Here is a 22,648-nt window from a genome sequence, read left to right on the forward strand (position 1 = left end):
TATGGAATAAGAGAAAGCCTTCAAATGTGTCAAGAAGACACTTCCGAATCAACTCCTAGTCAAATTCTAACTCACACTCCTGGTCTCAGGTTAAATACTTTTTCCTCAAAGAACCTTCCCTGACCCACTCTCCCTCCCAAAATGACTTAGGTGAACATTATACATTCTTGAAACCAATTCATGCTTTTCATTTACACTACTTTTTACAACTGTAATTATTTACATGATAATTTGAATAATATCTGTCTTCTTTACTAAACTAAACTCCATAGTAGCAGGAACCATGACTTGTTTATGGCTGATTCCTACCTCTGGCCAACACCTAGCACCTAGCATACTCCCTATTTGTCAACTGAACAAATGAATGCCCACAAGAACTTGCTGAATGAATTCAAATAGTCCTTGCTGATAAAAAAGTAGTAGAAGAATGAACACAGTACATGGACTACAAAGACAGAAAGTAAAATATGGCAAGGGAGGAAATAAGAGCACCAAGAGATATCACAGTTTAAAAAACAGAAGATAATGAGGGCGGAAAGGAGGGTAACCCAAGCAAAGAAACTCCCAGGTCATGGACCACAGCATTTTACTCAATGTAGCATATTAAAAAACTAGAAAGTCGGGCCAGGGATTTAGCTCAGTGGTTCTGCTGCCTGCTTTGCAAGCGCAAGGAACCGAGTTCGATCTCCGATACCAAAAAAAAAAAAAAAAAAAAATATATATATATATATATATATATATATATATATGTGAAAAAACTAGAAAGTCAAAGTTCTTTTACCACAGCATGTGTGATGTTGCATGCCTGCAATCCCAGCTGAGGGAGGATTGCCACAAAATTCAAGGCCAGCCTGAACTATATAGTGAGTTTAAGATCTGCCTGGACTATGCAGCAAAACCCTGTCTCAAAATGACTTTTTTTCTTAAAGTGTTTTTACCACTCTTAAAAAAGCTCCTGTTACAAGAAGATTCCTTCCAGAAGAAAATGGCTAATCCCTAAAGCGAGTCCCCACCAAGCAAGTCCTGACCTCAGTAACTTGGGCTTCTTGTGCAGGAGCCTTTTACCTGTTCCTTGGTCTCCCACAGGGCCGCAGTCTATTTACCCTTTTATTTCTATAAACTTCCTGACTGAATTAAAAGTAGCTGGTGCCCAGTTCAGTGTTCACATGCTAAAACACCCATTTCAACACTCAACACTTTCCACCAGCTATTTGCTGAACATTCAACTAGCTAACCTAGCCAATGGCAATGGAAAATCAAAAAAATATGACATACTTCTCTGGCCTCTATAATTCTGTCTCCACCTCTCAATTTGTTAAATATATACTAAATTGCAGAAGTGGAAGGTGTGAATCTTTGAATTCAACCTTCCTACACACTTCTCCTAAGGATTAATTTGTTCCCCTATGTCTAGCCCAATACTGAGCAGCATAATACCTGGTCTAGAGACAACTGAAAAGCTGTACACAGACTTTGGGTTTTTTTTTTTATATGTCTGTTTGGTTGGTTTTTTGAAGACTTTGAAGAGTTGCTTTCCCATCTTTGGGGTCCCTCATGCCACAGGTCTTTACATTCTAAAACTGCCTGTGTCAAGAAACAAGACAGCTCCAAGGGAATTAAATCACACAATTGTTCAGAAGGCACCCCAAGTTCCCTGACCTGGCGCCTGACCCAAACATTCTTGTGTCCTAGCCAGCACTCGTCAGGATCTGATATGGCAAAAAAAAATAATTACAAACAATGAAAGACAGCATTCTTCTTTTTTTTTTTTTTTGGTACCAGAGATCGAACTCGGGTCCTTGCACTTGCACAGCAGGCGGCAAAACCACTGAGCTAAATCCCCGGCCCTGAAAGACAGCTTTCTGCTGAGAAAAGTTTTCTAAAAGTGTTAAGTTAGGTACCAATGACTAGTCCAGATGGGGGCTTTACACAGCGCTCAGAAGAGATGTCCAACCCATCAGGGACCCTCTTAAGATTCAGAAGTAAAACTGGCTCCCAATAACCTGTCCCAATCACAGCAGACCCAAAAGTGAATAATAAGTGCCTTGAAGATATAAACACCAAGGAACCAGGCACACTACTGAATGGGGTAAAAAACAATGTAGATTCCAGTTTCCATAGCAAAAAGAAGACAACCTCAAACCTCCTAGGCTAGGGCCTGTTGCTGGCTAGCTTACCAGAGAACACATTCTTGGGCTCTAAAAGCAACTGGAACTAGGAGAGAGCTTCTTAGTATCTTTCTCCCCCACATAAGCTTCCACTCAAACAATAAAAGATAACTGGTCCCTCTTCTGCTCTTGGGAGAAGATAACCAAGAACGTCTGAACAAACTGCAATCAGGATGATCATCCTAAGAAGCAGCTGAGCTTAAGAGTAGCTCTTCTTGGGCCAGGGATTTAGCTCAGTGGTTCTGCTGCCTGTCTCGCAAGTGCAAGGTCCCAGGTTCGATCCCTGGTACCAAAAAATAAAAAAAAGAGTAACTCTTCTTTACTGAGTCCACAGAACTTAGCTCAAGCCTTAGCATCATTGGATCAGGTTAGCGCAACAGTTTCTTCACTAATCTCCCTGTCTCTGTTCTAGTTTCTTTCATACTCATTCTCTATCAAGCAGTCATAATTTTTCAAAATTCAAATCTAGGTAGATAACTCTCCTGAATAAAATCCTTTGCAGAGTCACAGAAAAACCAATACACAAATGTTCATAACATCTTCATTTGTAATAGCCAAAAACTAGAATCAGTCCATATGATTAGATTAAAATCTGGTACTTACGCACAATGCAACACTACTCAGCAATGAAAACAAAATGAATTACTGATAGAACAATGTGAATGGCTTTCCAGGGAATTATGTTAAACAAAACAAGCAAGGTTCACTTTTTGGCTTTGTACACAAGATCCTTGCTCCAGTCTACACCTGACCAATTCCTACTCAAATTTCAAGATTCTACTCAGGCTTGCGCGCTTGCTTGCTTTTTTTCCTTCCTTCCTTTTTCTTTTTTTTCTTCTTTTCAATTAGCAATAATTATGTCTTGAAAAAAAATCATTGGCTAATGATACTCCCACTGTGCAAAGCTACTCAGATGTTTTCTAATTCCTCTAAGTGCTTTCTCTATACTGACCCCTAGGGTTTGATCTGTGCTCTCTTAGTCCCTATACTTTCCTCTTATCACAATCTGGACCAAGTATTTAAACTTTATGCTCCTATCTTTAAAATACAGCAAAAAACAGTACCTACCTCATAGGTTGTAAGAATTAAGTGAGTTAACGCACATAAAGTACTTCAAATATAGCACGACACATAGTAAATATTCAATTATTACCAATTGCTGTAATTGTTCATATAACCACCACACTGAAAGTTCAAAACACAAACTGGTATTTACATTCATCCCTAGTCTGACATAAAGTAGATTATTGGTAAATATTTTAGAAAAGAATTAGGGATTTATGATTGGGACAGGAAAGTAGAGTCTAAGTCAATAGTAAAACTAAGGATTTAGAGAACTGAGAACTGCTGCTAAAAACAGGAGTTAAGTATAGGTTGGAGCTAGGAATAAGATAAACATTTTTAGAAGATAAGCCTAAAAAGACTGACAATTACAGACTGAGAACTTGGATGAATAAGCACAACTGAGAATTGCTAAATTAAACCTATCATCTAAAACGGCTCAGGCCATACTAAATTATTATGTAGGGCTCCTTTGAGCTGACATTATAACTTGTTAATATTGAGCTGGAATAGTTGCTTAGCATTTTGAAGGCACTATTTCTTCATCTGTAAAATGTAGTATAATAAATATAATTTTCTAAGTATTTAAGATTATGCAAGCAAACTACATAGTCCATTGACAAAAGTAAACCTAGTTAGTTCTTAATAAATGTTAGGTTCTCTAAAACCCAGACCACACGAGAAATACTACAAAGAATCAACAACTGGGACCTCATCTTATTAAAAAGCTTTTGCACAGCAAGAGAAACTACCAACAGAATGAAGAGACAACCCACAGAGTGGGAAAAAAATTTACCAGCTATTCAGATAAAGGACTAATAACTAGAATATATAAAGAACTCAAAAAAAATCAGACCCCTCCCCCAATTTAAAGACTCAATGCAAAAATGGGCATCTGAAATAAAAAGACACTTCTCAGATGAAGAATTAAAAACAGCAAATAAATATATGAAAAAATGTTGAACATCACTGATCATTTGAGAGATGCAAATTAAAACAATGCTGAGATTTCATCCCACTCCAGAAAGAATGGCTGCTATCAAAAAAATCAACCAAAGTAGGGTGTGGTGGCACACACCTGTAATCCCAGCACTTGGGAGGCTGAGGCAGGAGGATCACTGCAAGTTCGAGGCCGGCCTGGGCTACATAGTGAGTTCAGGGCCAGCCTGGGCTACATAGTGAGTTCAGGACCAGCCTGAACTACAAAGAGAGATCCTGACCCCCCCAAAAAAGAAAGAAATCAACCAATAGCAAATGCTGGAGGGGCTGTGGGGAAAAAGGAACCCTTCTCCACTGCTGGTGGAAGTGTAGACTGGTGCAACAACTGAAAATCAGTGTGGAGATTTCTCAAAAAACTAAAACTAGAGGTTCCATTTGACTCAGCTATACCTCTTCTTGGTGTCTTCCTAAAAGAATTAAAAGCATCATACCACAGCAATATATGCACATCCATGTTTATAGCAGCACAGTTTGTAATAGCTAAATCTTGGAAACAGTCCAAATGCCTATCAACTGACAAGTGGATAAAGAAGACATGGTTTTCTTATGCAATGGAGTACTATTCTGTCATAAAAAGGATGAGTTTCAGACATTTATAGTTAATGGATGGACCTTAAGACCATACTCTTTTTTTTGAGACCTTACTCTTAAGTGAAATAAATCGGACACACATGTTTAAATACTGCATTGTTTCTCTGGTATGAGAAACTGAAAGTGGAAATAAGGATTGAAATGTATAATGGATGTTAGGAAATGGGAAGAAAGTATTCCAATGGGAAGGGGAACAAGGGAGGAGGGAGGGAGAAAGGAAGGAAGGAAGAGATGTGAAAATAGAAGGAAAAAATGGAAACAAAGCTTTTGTACATAGGGAGGAGAGGGGGCTGGGGGGGATGGGATAAAATAAAATATATTTTAAAAAAAGAAAAATAAATAAGTAAATGTTAGGTTCTTCCTTTCTCTTACGATTTTTTTTCTCTTAAAAATGAAAAGACAGCTGGTTGTGGTGGTACACGTCTGTAATCCTAGCACTGGGAAGCTGAGGCAGGAGGATCACTTTGAGTTCAAGGCCAGCCTGAATTAGACCTAGACCTTATTTCAAAAAAAAGAAAAAAAACTAAAATAAGAGAAAAAGAAAGAAAAAAGGAAAGAAGGAAGGAAGGAAGGAAGGGAGGAAAGCAAAGCAAAGCAAAGGAAAGCAAAGCAAAGCAAAGCAAAGCAAGCCCGCCCTTGATGGCAACTGCCTACATGAAGAAGGCCAGGCCAGGCACCACCTCCTAGAGGTTTTTCTAACCATAACCGAATTCTGTCCCCAGGTAGCCTGATAGCTCCTGAGGAATGAGACGTGGGTGTCTTTTTCCTTTTTTCACAAGAACAGTATCAAATACAATGTAACTGTCTAAGGAAGCAAGAATGAACATGTCAGTGATTATATTGAGCACTTCTACATGTTATCTCTCTAACAACCTTGTGAAGTTTGTGCTTTTATTAACTCCTATATGAGGAAACTGAGGCCCGGATATGGTATTCCTGCCCAAGACACACAGATGTTGAAAGCAGGGCTAGATACTCTGTCTCCAGAGTCCTGAAAAGAAGAAGGTTACCATGCATATCTGATTACCAATCACACAGCTAATTTGTTAGGCAATTCAATGATAGCAGCTCCCAGGGCTGGTTTGGCTCAGTGGAGCTGTGCCTGCCTTGCAAGTGCAAGGTCCTAAGTTCGATCCCCGGTTTCGAAAAAAGAAAATTGGAACATCAATTGTGAATAAATTAACCGATTATTTCTGAAAACTCATTCTACTCAAACAAAATATTTGGTAGCAAAGAAGCCTTTCCTAAAATACACTGTAGATAATAGATAAAACTGACTATCATATCATGTTACACTGATATATTCATATGCATGTTTATAGCAGCACAATTCATAATAGCTAAATTTTGGAACCAGCCTATATGTCCATTAACAAATGAATGGACAGAGAGAATGTAGTATTTAAACATAATGGAGTACTACTCTGCCATAAAGAAAGATAAATGAGTCACCTTGAGACCATAATGTTAAGTGAAATAAATCACACAGGGTTAAATATTCCATCATTTCTCTTATATGAGAAACCCAAATTGTAAAGAAAGAGCAAAATAAAAGATAGTTCAGCACCTGCCTCACAAGTGCAAGGACCAGAGTTTGATCCCCGGTACAAAAAAAACAAAACAAACAAACAAACAAACAAAAGATAGTTAATAGGAAGTAGAGAGATAGATCTTTCTCATAGGGGAAGGGGATCAAGAGATAGAGGGAGCGGAGGGAAAAGGATGAAGAAAGGAATGCAGATGTGTTATGTACATGTACCAACTCCACACAAGGAGTGTAAATATCATGTATTGCAAACATGTACTAATAAAAAAATTTTAAATTGAATATCAAAAAAAAAAAAAAAGGATAGCAGCTCCCCATCTCAACCCTTCTTTGCTGCCAGTCCAGGCCTTTGAAGGCTATTTGGCTTCTTTTTTGCTTTATTTTGTCCCACAGAAGAAATGCAGCCAGGTATGGTGGCACACACCCATGATCCCAGCACTCGGGAGGCTGGAACAGGAGGATCACTGAGTTCACGGCCAGCCTGGGCTACATAGTGAGACCTTGTCAAAAAAAAAGAAAAAGTGCCAGGGATTTAGCTCAGTGGTTCCACCGCCTGCCTCGCAAACTAAGGACCTGAGTTCGATCCCCGGTACCCAAAAAAAAAAAAAAGAAAAAGTGCAAAGAAAGTTCCCCAGAAATCCTTCCTAAGTGGAATATGTAGAAGAAACAGGCTGAAGAGAGGGCCCTTCAAGGGGAATAAAAGGGATGCAAATATGCATATCCTTCATCATCAGAACCATGAAAACTTACTAGTTAAACCTTCTGGCTTTTCAGATGAGGAAACTGAACCCTGAAAGGAGAGTCACTTGCCTAAGGTCACACTGCTGAGTAAAAACTGCAACCCTGCCTCTAGACTCCCAAATTGGTGCTCATCTCCATCTACCCTGTCATCAGGCTGTAGAGAAAGAACTAGAGCATGACCTGTCAGGCCTGTCACTAAGTGCAAAACCCAAACTCTGTAAACACAGGAAATGGGCTGGGATGAGGTTCAGAGGGAGCAGCAACCTTTGGCAAGTTAGAAGTGTTCAAAGGTTTCCTGTCCGCAGCTGTTAACTGTCACAGAAATCTCCCAAAAGCAATACAAGACAGAAAAGAAGAAAAATAATTAAGAATAAGGAGAAAATATTCAGGCCTAGATGTGGCTTTATAAATTGTTCAGACCAATCAACCTATTTATTTTACAATGAAGAAACTAAGACCACTTTAAGAGAGGTAATTGTCCAATCTGAAACACAAAATTTAAAGACTCTTAGAAACCGCTTACTTGATTCAAATCCTTCATTTTAATGATGAAAAGCTTGAGACACAGATAGGGCAAGACCCTTGTCCACAGTCACACAGACGGCAGAGCCAGCACTATAACTCAAGTCTTCAACCTCACAAGCCAGTATGCTTTCCACTGAGGAGAGAGAACCAGATAAAGTGATTTACCTGAAACGATATGGGTGCCATTTTAGCCCTAGAAAAAGTACAGCAGGTCAGGAAACTGAATATAAGCAGGATATGCTAATAGCTAATGAAGAATGACAAAGGCCAAATAGAACCAGCTTTAAAGGAGCCAAAATAAAACTGCCTCTGGTTGCTTAAGACACTTGGAAAACTAAGAAGCAGAGAAATATTCTGGCTATTTTAGGAACTTAGACTGCAAGGAAGAAGAAACAAAGCAGGCAGATAGAAAAAGGCTAGAAATGCTAACAATAATCCCAAGGTACTGTTTCCTTCTTCTTTCCCAGTCCAAAAATCCAGAAAACATCACCTCTCAAGTACCTCTGGGTTCACAGTCCACTACCTTGGTATACAGTAACCAGCAGATTACTGGGCCCCACATGTCACACAGCTAGCAAGTATGGAAGGAAATGACATTTATTCATTGCCTGGCATTTTATATTACTTAATTCTCACAATAGCCTTATAAGGCAATGATTATAATTCCCATTTAAGAGATAAACTAAGACTTTAGGAATACAAGCCTCTTTCTCATAATCACAAAATTAGTACTGTATATGGGAGACCTAGTAATCAAATGTATACTCTTTTTTTTGTTTTGTTTTGTTTCTTTTTTGTGTTTTGTTTTTGGTACTGGGGATCGAACTCGGGTGCCTGCGCTTGAGCAGCAGGTGGCGGAAACCACTGAGCTAAATCCCTGGCCCTCAAATGTATACTCTTATTGAAGAAATTCTTATGAAGTGCCTGCTACAGACTGTGCTATGGACAAGAAATATAATGACAAGAAATATAATGAAATAAACTTGGTCCCTATCTAAAAGAAGAGACAGTTGAATACTTATGATTATTTTGATCATAAATAATGTTTTTGAATGCTGACTATATGCCAGGCACTATTCTAAATTCTTCATATATATTGCCCCATTTGATTCTCACAATAACCCCGTGGACCAATTACTATTGGCCCTCTCATTATATAGATAGGAAACTACAGAGAGATTAAGTAACATGTTCAAGAGTACACAGCCAGTAAATTATAAAAGTAATAATTCAAACAAAGACAGACTGACTCCAGAGCCTATATTCTTTTCTTCCTTTTCTTTTATTTTTTTTTGAGACGAGGTTTCACTAAGTTGCCCAGGCTGAGCTTGAACTTGCAACTCCACTGCCTCCCAGAGTGCTGGAAGTACAGGTATGCACCACCATGCCCAGCAGAGCCTACATTTTTAATAGCTACCTTCACACTGATAATGGTGAGACAGCCTGGGGAGAGCTCTGACAAAGGAAAGTCAGAGGTGATAGGGGGTTTGCAGGGACAACTAATTTTTCTGGGTCAGCCATATTATAAAATGAGAAGTGACAGGGTAGAGGCTAGAAAACCAGAAAGGTTGGAGCATCTAGGGCCAGACTATAACTTATTATTCCTCCAGAGACAAGAAGACAATGTAATAAAGATGTGATGGTAGAGTCACTACATTCCTCTCGTGCTGACCAGGATACCATCATCTCTGTTCTGCAGAGTTTTCTTACCTAATATCTCACCAATCCCAACTACAGTCCAGGAAGTCAAGCAAGGCAGAGATTCCTGACCCCATTTGACAAATTAAGAAAGTGAGACCCATCAAGCAATGGAGGTTTGTCCTAAGTAGTGCAGTAGTAAGTTAGCAGCAGAAGACAGTCTCGTGGCTTCTGCCCCTTTCTACTAGGTCACAGTAAAGAAAATTCAAAATATTGTAAAACAGGATATTGAGGAAGAGTTTAAAACTCTTGATTTTATGACCATTCTCTTTTCATTTTACCATCACACTGATCCCCACTCCTCCCTCCACTCTCTCCATAAATGCATACAGAGTTCTGGCAGTTTAAAAATACCCATGTTCCCTCTCTTGGGGTCTCCAGAGGTCAGTGATTCAATCAGTGAGTTAATCAGGCACAAAGCCTTGGCTGCCATTATAAGCCATGTCCTCAGGGAAACATTCCCCTGCATCAGCTCATTCACTGAATACAGATCTTTAAATGGCAATTAAAGAAAAGAGAGGAATACTAAAAAAGACAAGGCCAAGGTTAACACCTTGTGAGGAAAACACATTTTATATTATCTTAAATCTGAATATAAGACATAGAATTTGACCCCAGCCTGAGATCCACCCACCAAATCAACTTAGTTGAGATCTTAAACTCCTAACAAGAAAAAAGTACTGAAAATCCATCATTAACCCATTCATTTAGAATATTCTGTATGTAAGCTAGGTTTCTAGAGCTATAGATTAGGTTCTAGAGCTATGTAATTAAAATAAATCTCCGACTTCAAAAAGCTTACCTTCTGGTAAGCTTTTTGGTATTTCATTATAGATGAACCCATCTTTTGATTAATTCATTGGCTTCTATCATCTATGTGAATTTTGTGTATAAAAGTGATAATTTGGCCAAGTGCAACTGTGCATGCCTATGATCCCAGCACTCTGAGAGCCTGAGGTAGTAGGATAGCAAGTTTGAGCTCAGCCTGCACAATTTAGTAAAATTGTGTCTCAAAATAAAAAGGATGCCTGCAATCCTAGCACTCACAAGGCTGAGGCAGAAGGATTGCCGTGAGTTTGAGACCAGCCTGGGCTATAAAGTAAGTTTGTTTAAGGCCAGCCTGAACTACATAGTGAGACCTTGTCTGCAAAAAAAAAAAAAAAAAACAGGACTGAGGCCCTATATTAATGTCACCAAATGTCACCAAAAAAAAGTGACAAATTGTTTTCTTCAAATCTTAGTGATATAACTGTATGAGACATATGGAGAGGAGGAATGAATGGGAAGTTATATTTTATTTGTTCCTTGGTATATTTTTCCATGTATTCTAGTTTTTTGTTGTTGTTGTTTTTGGGGGTTTTTTTGAGACACTATATAGTCCAGGCTGGCCTCAAACTTAACTGCAATCCTTTCTCAGCCTCCCGAGTGCTGGGATTACAGGCATGTGCCACCATGCCCAACTCTAGATTTTTTACAGTAAAAATCTGAATTGGCCTATGGCTCTTTTGAAAAAAGCCACATTGAGTAATAACTAATCTTTTCAAAAATTAAATCACAATAGCTTTTGCAGAAAAAAATCATGCTTATCAGCTTACTGCCTTTAGCATTTAGTGCGGAACATAAACAATCAGAATATTTAAAAGAGCTAGAATTAAGGAACATATCAGTTCTTATGGAATTAAGATTATTAATTTTCCATAAGGAGTCAAAGGAAAGGCTTCCCAAAGGAGATGTTCTTGGAGCCTGATTAGAGGAACATGGAACATTTAGATGCTAGAGTGCTAAGTCTGCACAGATAGGGCTAAAGAGGCCTGAAGAGCAGAAGAATTGCCTTGGGGTGAAAGAAATATGCTATAGGTGGGCTGGGCGTATAGTTCAATGATAGAGTGCTTGTCTAGTGTGCATTGGGCCCTGGGTTCACTCCTCAGTACTGCAAAAAGAAAAAAAGAAAGAAATATGCAAGGGCCGGGGATTTAGCTCAGTGGCACCGTGCCTTCCTGGCAAGTGCAAGGTCCTGAGTTTGATCACTGGTACCAAAAAAAAGAAATATGCTATAAGCTTAAGGTATAGCTCAGTGATACAGTCCTTCCTAGAGTACTATGTGTGCGACAGCAAAGCTCTGGATTCAATCCCTGTCTTAGTTACTTTTCTCATTGCTGAGACAGAATACCTGACAACCAAAGTTAAAGGAGGAAAGGTTTCTTCAGCTGTCAGTTTGAAGTGGTCTCAGTTGATAATCAGCTGGCTCCAAGGCAGAGCGGATGGCAGACAGGCATCACAAAGGAGGAACACCTCCTGGCGTGCAGAAAGTAGCAAAGCAACAAGGGTCTACCACAGCTCTTTCCATCCCTTATCTTATCCAAGCTACTTTAGGGCAGGTAGCACTCACACCCCTAATCCTAGTGCCCTTGATCCTAGCATTACACCAAGAATCAATTCCAGTGTCACACACTCTAGATCCAGCCACCTCTGAAAAGCAGCATCTATGACTGCATGAGGCTTTGGGGAGACATCTAAACACAAGCCATAGCAATTTCTAACACGGTCAAAAAAAAAAGCGGGGGGGGGGGGGCGTCAGGGAGAATATACTGTTGCTTTAGTACTCATATCCTTCTGGGATATCTGCTCCCTATAAAATCCATCAAATTCTGTAATGGTGCTTGTACCACCTTGTAATCAAAAGATGCCAAACTCTGGGCATAAGCTTGAGACTCTACAAGAGCTTCTTTATCTTTTCCTCAAATACTTTTGCTTCCTGCCTTGCAAACTGGATTCCACAGCTGCTAGGGCAATCTTATCTCACAAAGACCTCTGCTGGTATATACAACTACTAATGGCTTAAAACTTGAGGCTTGAAGCAAGCCAAAGTGAGAACAATCCAGTTCAAATGCAGCCTTTAGGGGTTTCAACCCTGAGCCAGCCAAAGATAAAAAGTCCTATAATACTGAACAAATACAGAGCAAAGCAAACAGCTCACACTAAACCACAGTCCATTCAGCAGATCCCCCAAATCCCCAGACCCTGCCACCCTACTCACCCATCACCAAACTCATGTTCTGGTAAGATCTATCCTAGGCATAGAGCACAGGCAACAATGGAAATGGGCTGGAGAGCAAGTTTTCAGGCCTTCTCTTGAACCAATATCCAAAGGGAAGTAGGTAGCTGCCTATGTTCTGTAGTACCTCCCCATCCCCAATCCAGCCTCTGCAGAATGCCAGCTCAGCCTGGCCTTTCTGGGACCTAGAATTTGCGAAGAAGCCAGAAATGTGCCACCCAGCCACCACAGACCACTCTTCCAAGAAACTGGGGGCTACTTATGCCACTTTAATGATAAGATTGCCACCTGTGTTCTAAATACTACACAGCCATTTAAGGCATGCTTCTGTACAGAGCTCACTAAAACAGAGAAACCAGGTCCAAGTACTGGTTTGGCACTAACTTGTTCACATACCATACCTATTCTTACCTCCATGCAGTGACCCCTGCTGATCAAAACCTACCCTACAGGATCGGGGATTTAGCTCAGCGGTTCAGCTGCCTGCCTAGCAAGTGCAAGGTCCAGAGTTCGATGCCCGGTACCAAAAAAAAAACAAAAACCTACCCTACATTCAAGCCCAATCCAAGCAGTGCCCCTCCAGGGGATCTTCCTGCCTCTGCAATCCTCAGTGATCACTCTATTTGTCTTTATATTTTATATTTTATTCACTCAAAAGTATACATAGATGCTTTTCTTGTGGCAACACAGTTTGCTACCCTCTTGCTGTATTTCATTCACTAGAATGCAAGGTCTTGATAAGGCTCCCCAGGCCCTATACTTCTACTGACTAACTTTGTCAAGAATTACCTTCGGGGCCCGGGATTTAGCTCAGTGGTTCTGCCACCTGCCTTGCAAGCATAAGGTTCCGAGTTTGATGCCCGGGACCAAAAAAAAAAAAGAATTACCTTCAAATACAAGAATGTTTATAATTCTATATGATTTAACATGGACACACTCTCTCAAAAACCCATTTCCAACTCTCTTCCTTCTAATTCTTCCTGCTCCTCCTGATCAGATGTTTTATTTAATCCCACTCTCTGCAGGCCACACCTTCCTCACCACTTTGGTGGCTCTCCATTACCTATTGCCAAAGTATTCAAACTGCAGATGTCAATCCCTCAGTCAGTGGTTCATTCTTGTTTTGAATTATCAGAATTCACTAGGAAGGAAATGTACTGTTTTATAAAAGTTTTGTTTCATTTAAATAGTAATGGTAATCTCAGCACCTTACATTTAAGTAGCATTATGTGTGGAGGCTATTCTAAGCACTTTATATTTGTTACTTAATTTATCCTCATGACAACCCTTTTAGGTATCATTACTATCAGCTCCATTCTTCAGGTCAAGAAACTAGGGCAGGAGAAGAAAACTAAGTGGGGGCAATATACACAGCAGTCTTGCTCTATGGTTCAAACACTATAGTATAGAACACAAGAAGGAGTTTTATACAAAATACATACAAACATGTGCATGGCTTAAAAACACTTGCATAAAATACTTTGATACAAAGTCCATATTTCTGTCTCTTTAATTTTATTTCCACTGCTTCTCCTATGTACCCACAACTCCAACCAAGTTGACTAACCTGTAGGACCTGCCTCTTCAGTTATAGCCTGCCATCCTTTATCTTCATCCCCTCTCCCTAAGCAGCACTCCCCAGCCACTTCTCAGGTTAGTCTAGAAGGGCTCCCTCCTGTGTACTCTCTCTCTCTCTCTCTCACACACACACACACACACACACACTCACGCACAATGAAGCATGGGCCCTGCTAAAATAAAGACTCACTTTGGTGTTCCTGTAAAAAAACAAAACAAAATAAAACAAACAAGTAACAACAAAAGATACAAATCAACCTTCCAAATCTAGCTCCTCCACAGACTCCTTGAAAAAGAGTCTGCCTTCCATGCATCAGGCACTGTATTGGTACTTTACTCACATTACTCATTTAGTCTTCACAGCCCTGTGATGCTACTGTTATCACCATTTTATAGGTAAGGAAAAAGTGGTTAGAGGAGTTTTGTTAGCTTGCCAATGGCCCACAGTTCTAAAGCACATGCCCTAAGCCCTTTATCACTTATTCTCCACATTTAAATATTTATAAGTATACAATTTGATTTTGCATTTTATTCAAAACTGTCTCAAATTATTTTACTATTTATGTATGACTTATCTACCCAGATAGATTCTGAGTCCCTCTCCCCTCACCCCAAAGGCTTCCCCTAGAACACTGACTACATAGCCAGGCCTAACATGGCAGCAGAGTTTTACCAAGCCAAATTGTTAGGTCTGGGCTCAACTAGAAGAGAGAATTATCGTGTTCTGGGTAAAGCTGCTAAACAGCTGTGTCTCAACCATACATAACAATTAACGAATTTCTTTTAGAACTAAGGAAAAAGCTCTCTTAACCCAGAATATCACATAGTGAAGTCTATGAGTCATTCTTGTCAGCAACGATATGAAGATCCCAGAAAACAAGCAACAAAAGAAGAATTACAGTGGGTGAGATGTTTCTTTCCCTTCCCACTCAGTAGGGAACACAATTGGGATGATGATCTCTAACGAGTGCATACAGCTTCAGCTACAGAATGAGGGAAATCCAAAGAGAAGGTCAATTTTTTTAAAAAAGCCAACCTGAAAGGTATCCATGGAAAGCTTTGAGTGTTAGGAATAACATAAGAGAAAAAATACTAAGTAAACACATAATCTGGACTCTAGTTCTTGCTGAGAGGACTAAAGATACTAATCTAGTATGTAATCTGGGCAAATAAATTATTTAACTTCTCTGGACCTCAATTTCTTCATCCCTAAAACCACCTTAACAAATACTTTTCTTGCTCATATCACAAGGTGTTGAGTCAAATGAGAAATGACAGACTAACATCATTGCAAAGAATATAGCTGTTTTTTTCAAACTGTAGTAAAATATACATATCATAATAGAGGCTGTATTTTATATCTGTATTTCTCTGGCCTAGGGGAGAAATGCAGAAATGAGAAAACTGGTAACCTCAACTAGGTAAGAGTCACCCACTTTTTTGACCTCACTGTTGGGCCTAGAAGATTTCCAGGAATCACAGTACAAAGTCAGTTCTAGAATTACCAGATTAGAAATGCCTAGAACAGTGAAGGTGAACCTTTTAGAGCTTTCAGTGATACAAACAGCCTGCTGAGGCACACCTGCCATACGTTCACCACCACTGGCATAGAAGAATCATAGAATGTCAAAGCTAGACAGGTTTCTGGAGTCCAATTCATCCTAATTCATAGCCCTCTCATCTCTTTTCCAGCATACAGCCTCATGATCATGATGACTCTGCCTATGTGTACACAAAGTGCTATCTTATAAACTAGATTATCTAGTTTCAATAACTATGTTTATTTTCCTGCTGATTTCCTTTATTTTTTAGAAAATTCTTATCTAAACATTCTAATAGGGCATTGTTACATGGTAATACAGAGAAGTTCCTATACCCAACTTGGGATCAAACATAATGAGAGATCAGTGCATTGCTAAAACTAGTAAGGTAGTAATGAAAATAATTAGGAAGAGTCCTTTTGGGGAGAAAGGAATTTTAAGATCCAAGTTTAGACTACATGGTCCAGTTGTCCCTTCTCACATCTTCTAATGCTAACCTTGCTTATTCTGGAAGGAAGACCATCCAGTGAGTGGGTTGGGGTTAATTCAGTGGGTTGGTGATGTAGCTCCTGCCTAGCATGCACAACGCCCTGGGTTCAATCCCTTGGAACATAAAAGAAAGTAAATTCCGATAAATTTTTTAAAATCTACCTTGTATAACAAGGAACCAAACTAAACAAAAATTAAAACTACCTTAGTTAGAGAAACCGCCATTTTAAAGTGTCATCCTTCTCTTAGAAGTATCAAATCATCTGGGGGCAGACTCTTGTCCGTGAGAACTCCTCTTTTAACCATAAAATATAAGTCAAATGGGCACATACTGCCATTGGGAATAGCATACCATGAGATTTTTTTGTGACTTGGCAAAGACTTCCCAATACCCCTTGGAATGCAAAGCTGAAGAAAATGAATATAAAAACGTACAGGACCCAAAGCCCTCCTGGGGAGAGATATTGAAACACTGACCCCCTCACTTTTGAAGTCTGATGCTATTAGAATTTCTCTAACAGACTGAGATCCTAAGTAAGGTTAAAGGGACACTAAATGCCAACAGGAAGTGCTCACACTGAGGTAAGAGAAAGTCTGAATAGGTGTTCTAAGCTCAATAGGTAAGCAAAATCATCCCGGGAGAAGGCTAGTTCTGGAATTAATTTGTTATTGTTGTTTTGTTTCATTTGTTGTTGTTGTTTTCATGTGTGGTACTGGGGATCAAATTCAGGGGAGCTCTATCACTGAGATACATTTGCAGACCTTTTTACTTTATTATTTTGACACAAGATCTCACTAAATAGGCCAAACAAGTCTTAAACTTGCAATCCTTCTGGCTCAGCCTCATGAATAGCTAGGATTGCAGGCAGGCACCAGCGTGCTCAGCTTGGTTCTGGAATTAGAATGTGGTTGAAGTTTTAAACACTTCTAGACTCAGTCAATAGGGTACTATGGGGGTTCCCTCCTCTAATAGATGAGTTTATATACCTATAAACTTGTACTTTTACCTTGCAAGCTCAAGCACAGTAGATCCTAGGCCAAGGATGACATTAAAGAAGTATGATTATCCTCCCTCATAGAATCACTGTGACTTATGCAGAACCTAGTTCTCATGGTTGCACTAAATGAGGAAAATGCACACTGTGAATGATCCATTTTTAAAAGTCATACTATGTAGCACCAACAGAAGCTAAAAATGGAGTCCATTAGCAAACTAGTAAGATTCCTTAGTTTTCTATTTGGAACTAAATCTGACTCCCTTGGACTTAATACTCCCTTACAGTTCTTGAATACTACAGAAAGAGAAAGAGGGAAGAAAGTCTTCAAGGAAGACACACTAAATTTCTAGATATACTCATTCCAGAGATTAATTTTAATACTGAAATGAGATCTGGCCTTATTTGTATACCAAGCTGATGAAGTCTCTTAGTAGCAGCTTCATCATGTCTGGACATGGCAAGGGAGGCAAGGGCCTTGGTAAAGGTGGTACCAAGCACCATCACAAGGTGCTACACGACAACAACCAGGGCACTGCAGCCACATCAGGCACAACTCCGGCCTCATCTACGAGGAGACACATGAGGTGCTGAAGGTGTTCCTGGAGAGCATGATACACAAGGTGTCACCTACACAGAGGATGCCAAGCACAAGATAGTCACAGCCATGGCCGTGGTCTACGCACTCAAGCACCAGGGACGCATGCTCTACAGCTCTGGCAGCTAAACCTCCTCTCAAAACCTTTTAACAATGTCATATCCATTGTACTTCAATTTTTCCAAAATCTACTATACTGTCACTCCTACTGGGCTCTAATCATGTCTTCTGAAGCCACAAAGAAAAATAAGTTAGTTATCTTTTCCTAAGAGTAGCTTTTCAAGAATATGAAGACACTGATTACATTTTTTCTTCACAGTATCCAATCCTGGCTCCTTCAACCCCTCCTCAATCTGATTTCAAGGTTCCCTCAATCTTGGCTGCCCAATTTACACATGCTTTAGTCTTCCCACATTGCCTTTATAACACTATGTCCAGAACTGGTGGAGGCCTGCTACCCAGATCACTATGAACATGAGACTATGATCTGTGCTTATCCTCCATACCTACATACATCAGTTATGTTTGCTTAGGAGCCAACCCCTTTTTCAGATATATCACACTGATAACCTTGTTATAAGGCACTCTAGTCCACTCCATTCTTCACAGGCCTAAAGAGACAAAACCTGGGCAAAAAGCAAGCAGCTCTGACTGATTTTGGACCTGAAATTGTAGAGGTACTTAGATAACTGCTTCATGCCTCCCCACTGTCTATCTCTGGACTTCTTGCTCCCTAAGGATCCCCTTTAGTGGATAGACTTTAAGCCTATGTCCTCTTACTTATTGATATACTCATCCATGAAGGTAAGAAGGGCAATAGTTGGATCACAGATGAGACAAAAGGTAACACAGCACGTTAGTTAAGAATATGGGCTCGTGGGCTTGGGATTTAGCTCAGTGGTTTCGCCGCCTGCTATGCGAACACAAGGACCCGAGTTCGATCCCTGGTACCAAAAAAAAAAAAAGAATATGGGCTTGTACTCAGGTGCAGTGGTGCATGTCTACAGTCCCAGATAATCGAAACACTGAGGTAGGGAGGATCACTTGACCCTAGGAGTGAAAGTCTTTTAAAAAAATAATTCGGGCTCAAGAATAGGGGCTTTGGAGCCACACAGTCATTTAAATCCTGGCTCTATTACTACCTATGGGATCTTGGACAAGTCACTAAACTTTTCTATGCTTCAGGTTTCCCCTCTGGGGAATGAGGTCAATAATAGTACCTACTGGGTTGGGAATTTAGCTCATTGGTGCTATGCCTGCCTCACAAGCACAGGAATTCAATCCCTAGTACCAAAAAAAAAAAAAAAAAGTACCTACTGATACAAATATCTGTATCTTGTTTGCAGAAGAGAGGTTACACAGGAGTATACTCAAACTGAGCATATAAAATGAAAGCATTTTATTACATGTAAATTATATCTCAATTAAGTCAATTTGAAAAGTTAACAAAAAATTATAGTAACTACTCAGGGAGGAAAGTGTAGATTAAAAGAATTCTAAAATAGTTCCAGAAAACATAGTAACCATTTAACAAATGTTACTTATTTATAATATTGCACATAGTCCCTATGTCCTGTGACTTTTCTTGGTGAATAAGAAAAAGGCCTAAAGGTCCAAAGACATCCTCAGCTACCACAGGTGCGGCACTTTCCCAGAAATTTTATTATGGAGCTAGCTCACCAGATAAAACACCAGTGTTACAAAGCAAATTCCTTCCATGTTCCAGCAAAGGCTGCATTTAATACCAGGAAAGCCAAACCACAAGAATAATCACCAGAGCCAAGGATGTTCCCATCAAACTGGAAAAGATCTGCTTTTCTTAGTCTTCTTGTGGCTTAAACAGTGACTTCTTCCTGGCTCAAATTTGTTTTTCATTCAGTCCTTCACTAAGTCTTCCCTCAATGCCCCTCTATCCAGATGTATAGATACCAAAGAGTAACAAGGAAAAGATAACAGGTTTCCTTGTTAATTCACCCTTACCAACTTCAAAAATCTACAGGAATCACAAACAGAAAAAAGAAATGTTATCAAAAGCATAATGGAATAGTGAAGAGAGCACCTTGTAGAGAGTTGAACAACTAATGTCTAGCCTCAGCTGACACAAATCACATGACCATGAGTTAGTCCCGTGCCTCACTTTCCCCATCTAAAATGAAGAGATGACAGCAATCTCACAGTATGTTGCCTGACAATGGTAGAAAAACAAGTTTAAGATAACTTGTTCAGTGTCAGCCTTTTAAAAAATCTCAGGACAAGCCATGTGAGCCAATTCAGAAAAACAGATTCTGCCTTAGATCCAGAATGCAACAGGGAGTGCCTCACTGCAGCAGCTGAAACATGACTGCATTAACAATCTGGAGGCACTCCCTTTCAGCTACTATTATAGAGAACAGGTTCATTTCCATTTTCTCACCTTTTGCTGCCCCACAGGGCCAAACCTGTGAACCAAGGAGTCAGGATGCCAAGAGAGGCTCATTCTTGGCATTTCCTCCCTTCCCATTCCGTGGGTCAGGTCCAGGAGCTTAGAAGAGCACCATGAGGTAAAGGGCAAGCTAAGGCAAAGACAACATCTGTGCTCTGTTCTCCCTGGGAGTTAGACTGTCATGCATATTGAAAGGGCTATGGGGCCTTCAAGATACATAGTACAGTGAATTGGTGAAAAGAATCATTTTAGTTTACAGAGGTAAATAAAATAGTTGTGCACAATAAACTTCCAGTTTAGGCATCAGTACACTGATACGCTGATGTTCTGTGGTGAATTGAATTGTTCAGTGCTTATACTCTAGTCTCCCTCAGACCCTATGCTTGTGCGAGATAGATGAAATTAACTCAATCTCCTGTACTTTCTCCTCATATGTACCTCTGCCAACCCCAGTACTGGAGATTGAACACATGGGAATGCTGAGCTATATCCAAACTTTTTTTTTTTTATTTTTAAATTTTGAGACAGGGTCTTATTAAGTCACCCTGGCTGCCCTCAAACTTGCAATCCTCCTGCCCTAACCTCCCCAGTAGCTGGGATTATAGACATGTGCCACTGTGTCCAGCAGCTTCTTGCTCTTAAGAGGTTCAAGATGTGGAGAGGAAGACAGATGGCTAAATGTAACAAAAGGCCTTTATAAAGTGCTACAAAGGCACAAAAGTGAATGTGACTTCCTCCATAGAAAGAAGAGATCAAAGGTGGTATCACTGAAAAGATGACATGTAAAATGGATCATGAAAGAGGGACACATGGGATTAAGAAGACGGGTAGGCTATTCTGACAGAGGGAACAGAAAGTACAGAGACTTCAGATATGAAAAGGCCTGTCATACTTCAAGAACAGCAAGCAGTCTGGTAGAGCTGGAACACAGGATGGATGAGTGTGGCATCCTCGTGTTACTTAGGACTTTACCTCTTAAATGGGACTACAAAACTTCCAAGAGAAGAAAAGAAGAAAAAAGCTCAAAAGCAGGTAAAGGGACACATAACACCTCCCACATCCTCTCCCATCTTTTTCCCCAAACTCTGCCTTACATATATACATGCCTCGGGCCGGGGATTTAGCTCAGTGGTTCCGCCGCCTGCCTCACAAGCACAAGGACCCAAGTTCGATCCCTAGTACCAAAAAAAAAAAAAAAAACCATATATACATGCCTCTTCCACCACACACACACACACACACACACACACACACACACACACAGCAACTCTGGGAAGGGGAAAAAAAATATCTGAGGTCAATAGATCCAGTATCTCTAGCTGAAAGAATAACATTAGGACCTTAGAAAATAGGCATTCTGTACTAATTTACAAATACCTAATCAACCACAGCAGCCTTGCCATTTAGAACAATTGAGGGAATCTCAAGTTCAATTCCAAGGACTTAATTCCAAGGCTTTTTTCCACTCAAACTCATTTCTAGTGAGCCATCTCCAGTGTCTATCCCCTGAGAATACCATGAGAGCTGAAGTAAGAAAGACAGCCCAACAAATCCAGAGCTAACTTGCTCTTTAAAAATGATTCCAGTCATAGCTATATAGTTGCATCATGCTAAACACAAAAATAAATTTTAGATGGAAAAAAGACTCGTTTATCTCCCAAGCAGGACACACTCCTGAGCTTCAGCCATGCTGAAAATCCTTAGGTTACTGACACAGAAAGGCCAAGCAGATCTTGGTAACAAGGCCAAAAAAGCCATGGAAACAAGACACACAAGACCTGAAGTCTGCAACTACATTGGGAAATGTTGGAGCAGAAGAAAAGCATGGACTTTAGAGTTAGATCTGAGCTCTAATATTAAGCCATCACAAGCTGACTTAGTTCACTAAACTTTACTCTCCTCCTTTGTAAATGAAAATAATAACAGCATTTAACCGAAAGGCATTGCTGGATGTACTAAATGAAGAATACAAACCACCTCACCTGATACACAGTCAGTATTTAACTTTACTTCCTTTCTCTTTAACCATGACCACAATGTTGCACTGTTGCTTCCTTAGGGGAGGGTGGCCCAAATTGTAACAGTCTATCTGAAGGATATACTCTGGAATTATGCAATGCATAGTCCAAGATAAGTAACCACCAAGAATTCTATCAGAACTCAGAAAAACAGAGCTAAAATACCACTTGAAATATATTTAAAACAATGGATAAGGCTGAGACCAATCATCAATTATAATAACAAATATGAGCCTGTTTTCATCCATTCAGTCTGCTAAAACAAAAATACCATAGTCAGGGTAGCTTAAACATTCATTTCTCACAGCAGTGGAAGCTAGGAAGCCCATGATCAAGGAACCATCAGACAGAGTACCTGATGAGGGCCCTTTGAACTGAGCTACATTTCCAGTTTGGTTTTTTGGTTTTTGGTTTTCTTGAGACAGGGTCTTACTATGTCATTGAGTTGCCCAAGCTGGGCTAGAACTTGTGATCCTCCTGCCTTAGCCTCCCAGAGTGTTGGGATTACAGGCATATGCCACCATGCCCTGCTCTCAAATGGCCATATTTGCACTGTCTTCCAATGACAAAAGGAGCAAGGGAGGTCTCTGAGGGTCTCTTCTATAAGAGCACTAATCCCATT

General features: G+C 39.9%; 1 protein-coding gene and 1 pseudogene across 3 annotated transcripts in view; one reads left to right on the forward strand and one right to left on the reverse strand.

Moving 5' to 3' along the window:
• Stim1 (stromal interaction molecule 1) overlaps positions 1 to 22,648 on the reverse strand; it is a 232,239-nt gene that overhangs the window by 122,082 nt on the left and 87,509 nt on the right. The gene's annotated exons all lie outside the window — the stretch shown is intronic.
• On the forward strand, positions 17,436 to 17,815 carry LOC110345563 (histone H4-like; annotated as a pseudogene).

This window comes from Heterocephalus glaber, unplaced genomic scaffold (assembly GCF_053883595.1).
Source record: "Heterocephalus glaber isolate CG9 unplaced genomic scaffold, H.glaber_assembly_v1.0 deba00001428, whole genome shotgun sequence".
Lineage (NCBI taxonomy): Eukaryota > Metazoa > Chordata > Mammalia > Rodentia > Bathyergidae > Heterocephalus > Heterocephalus glaber.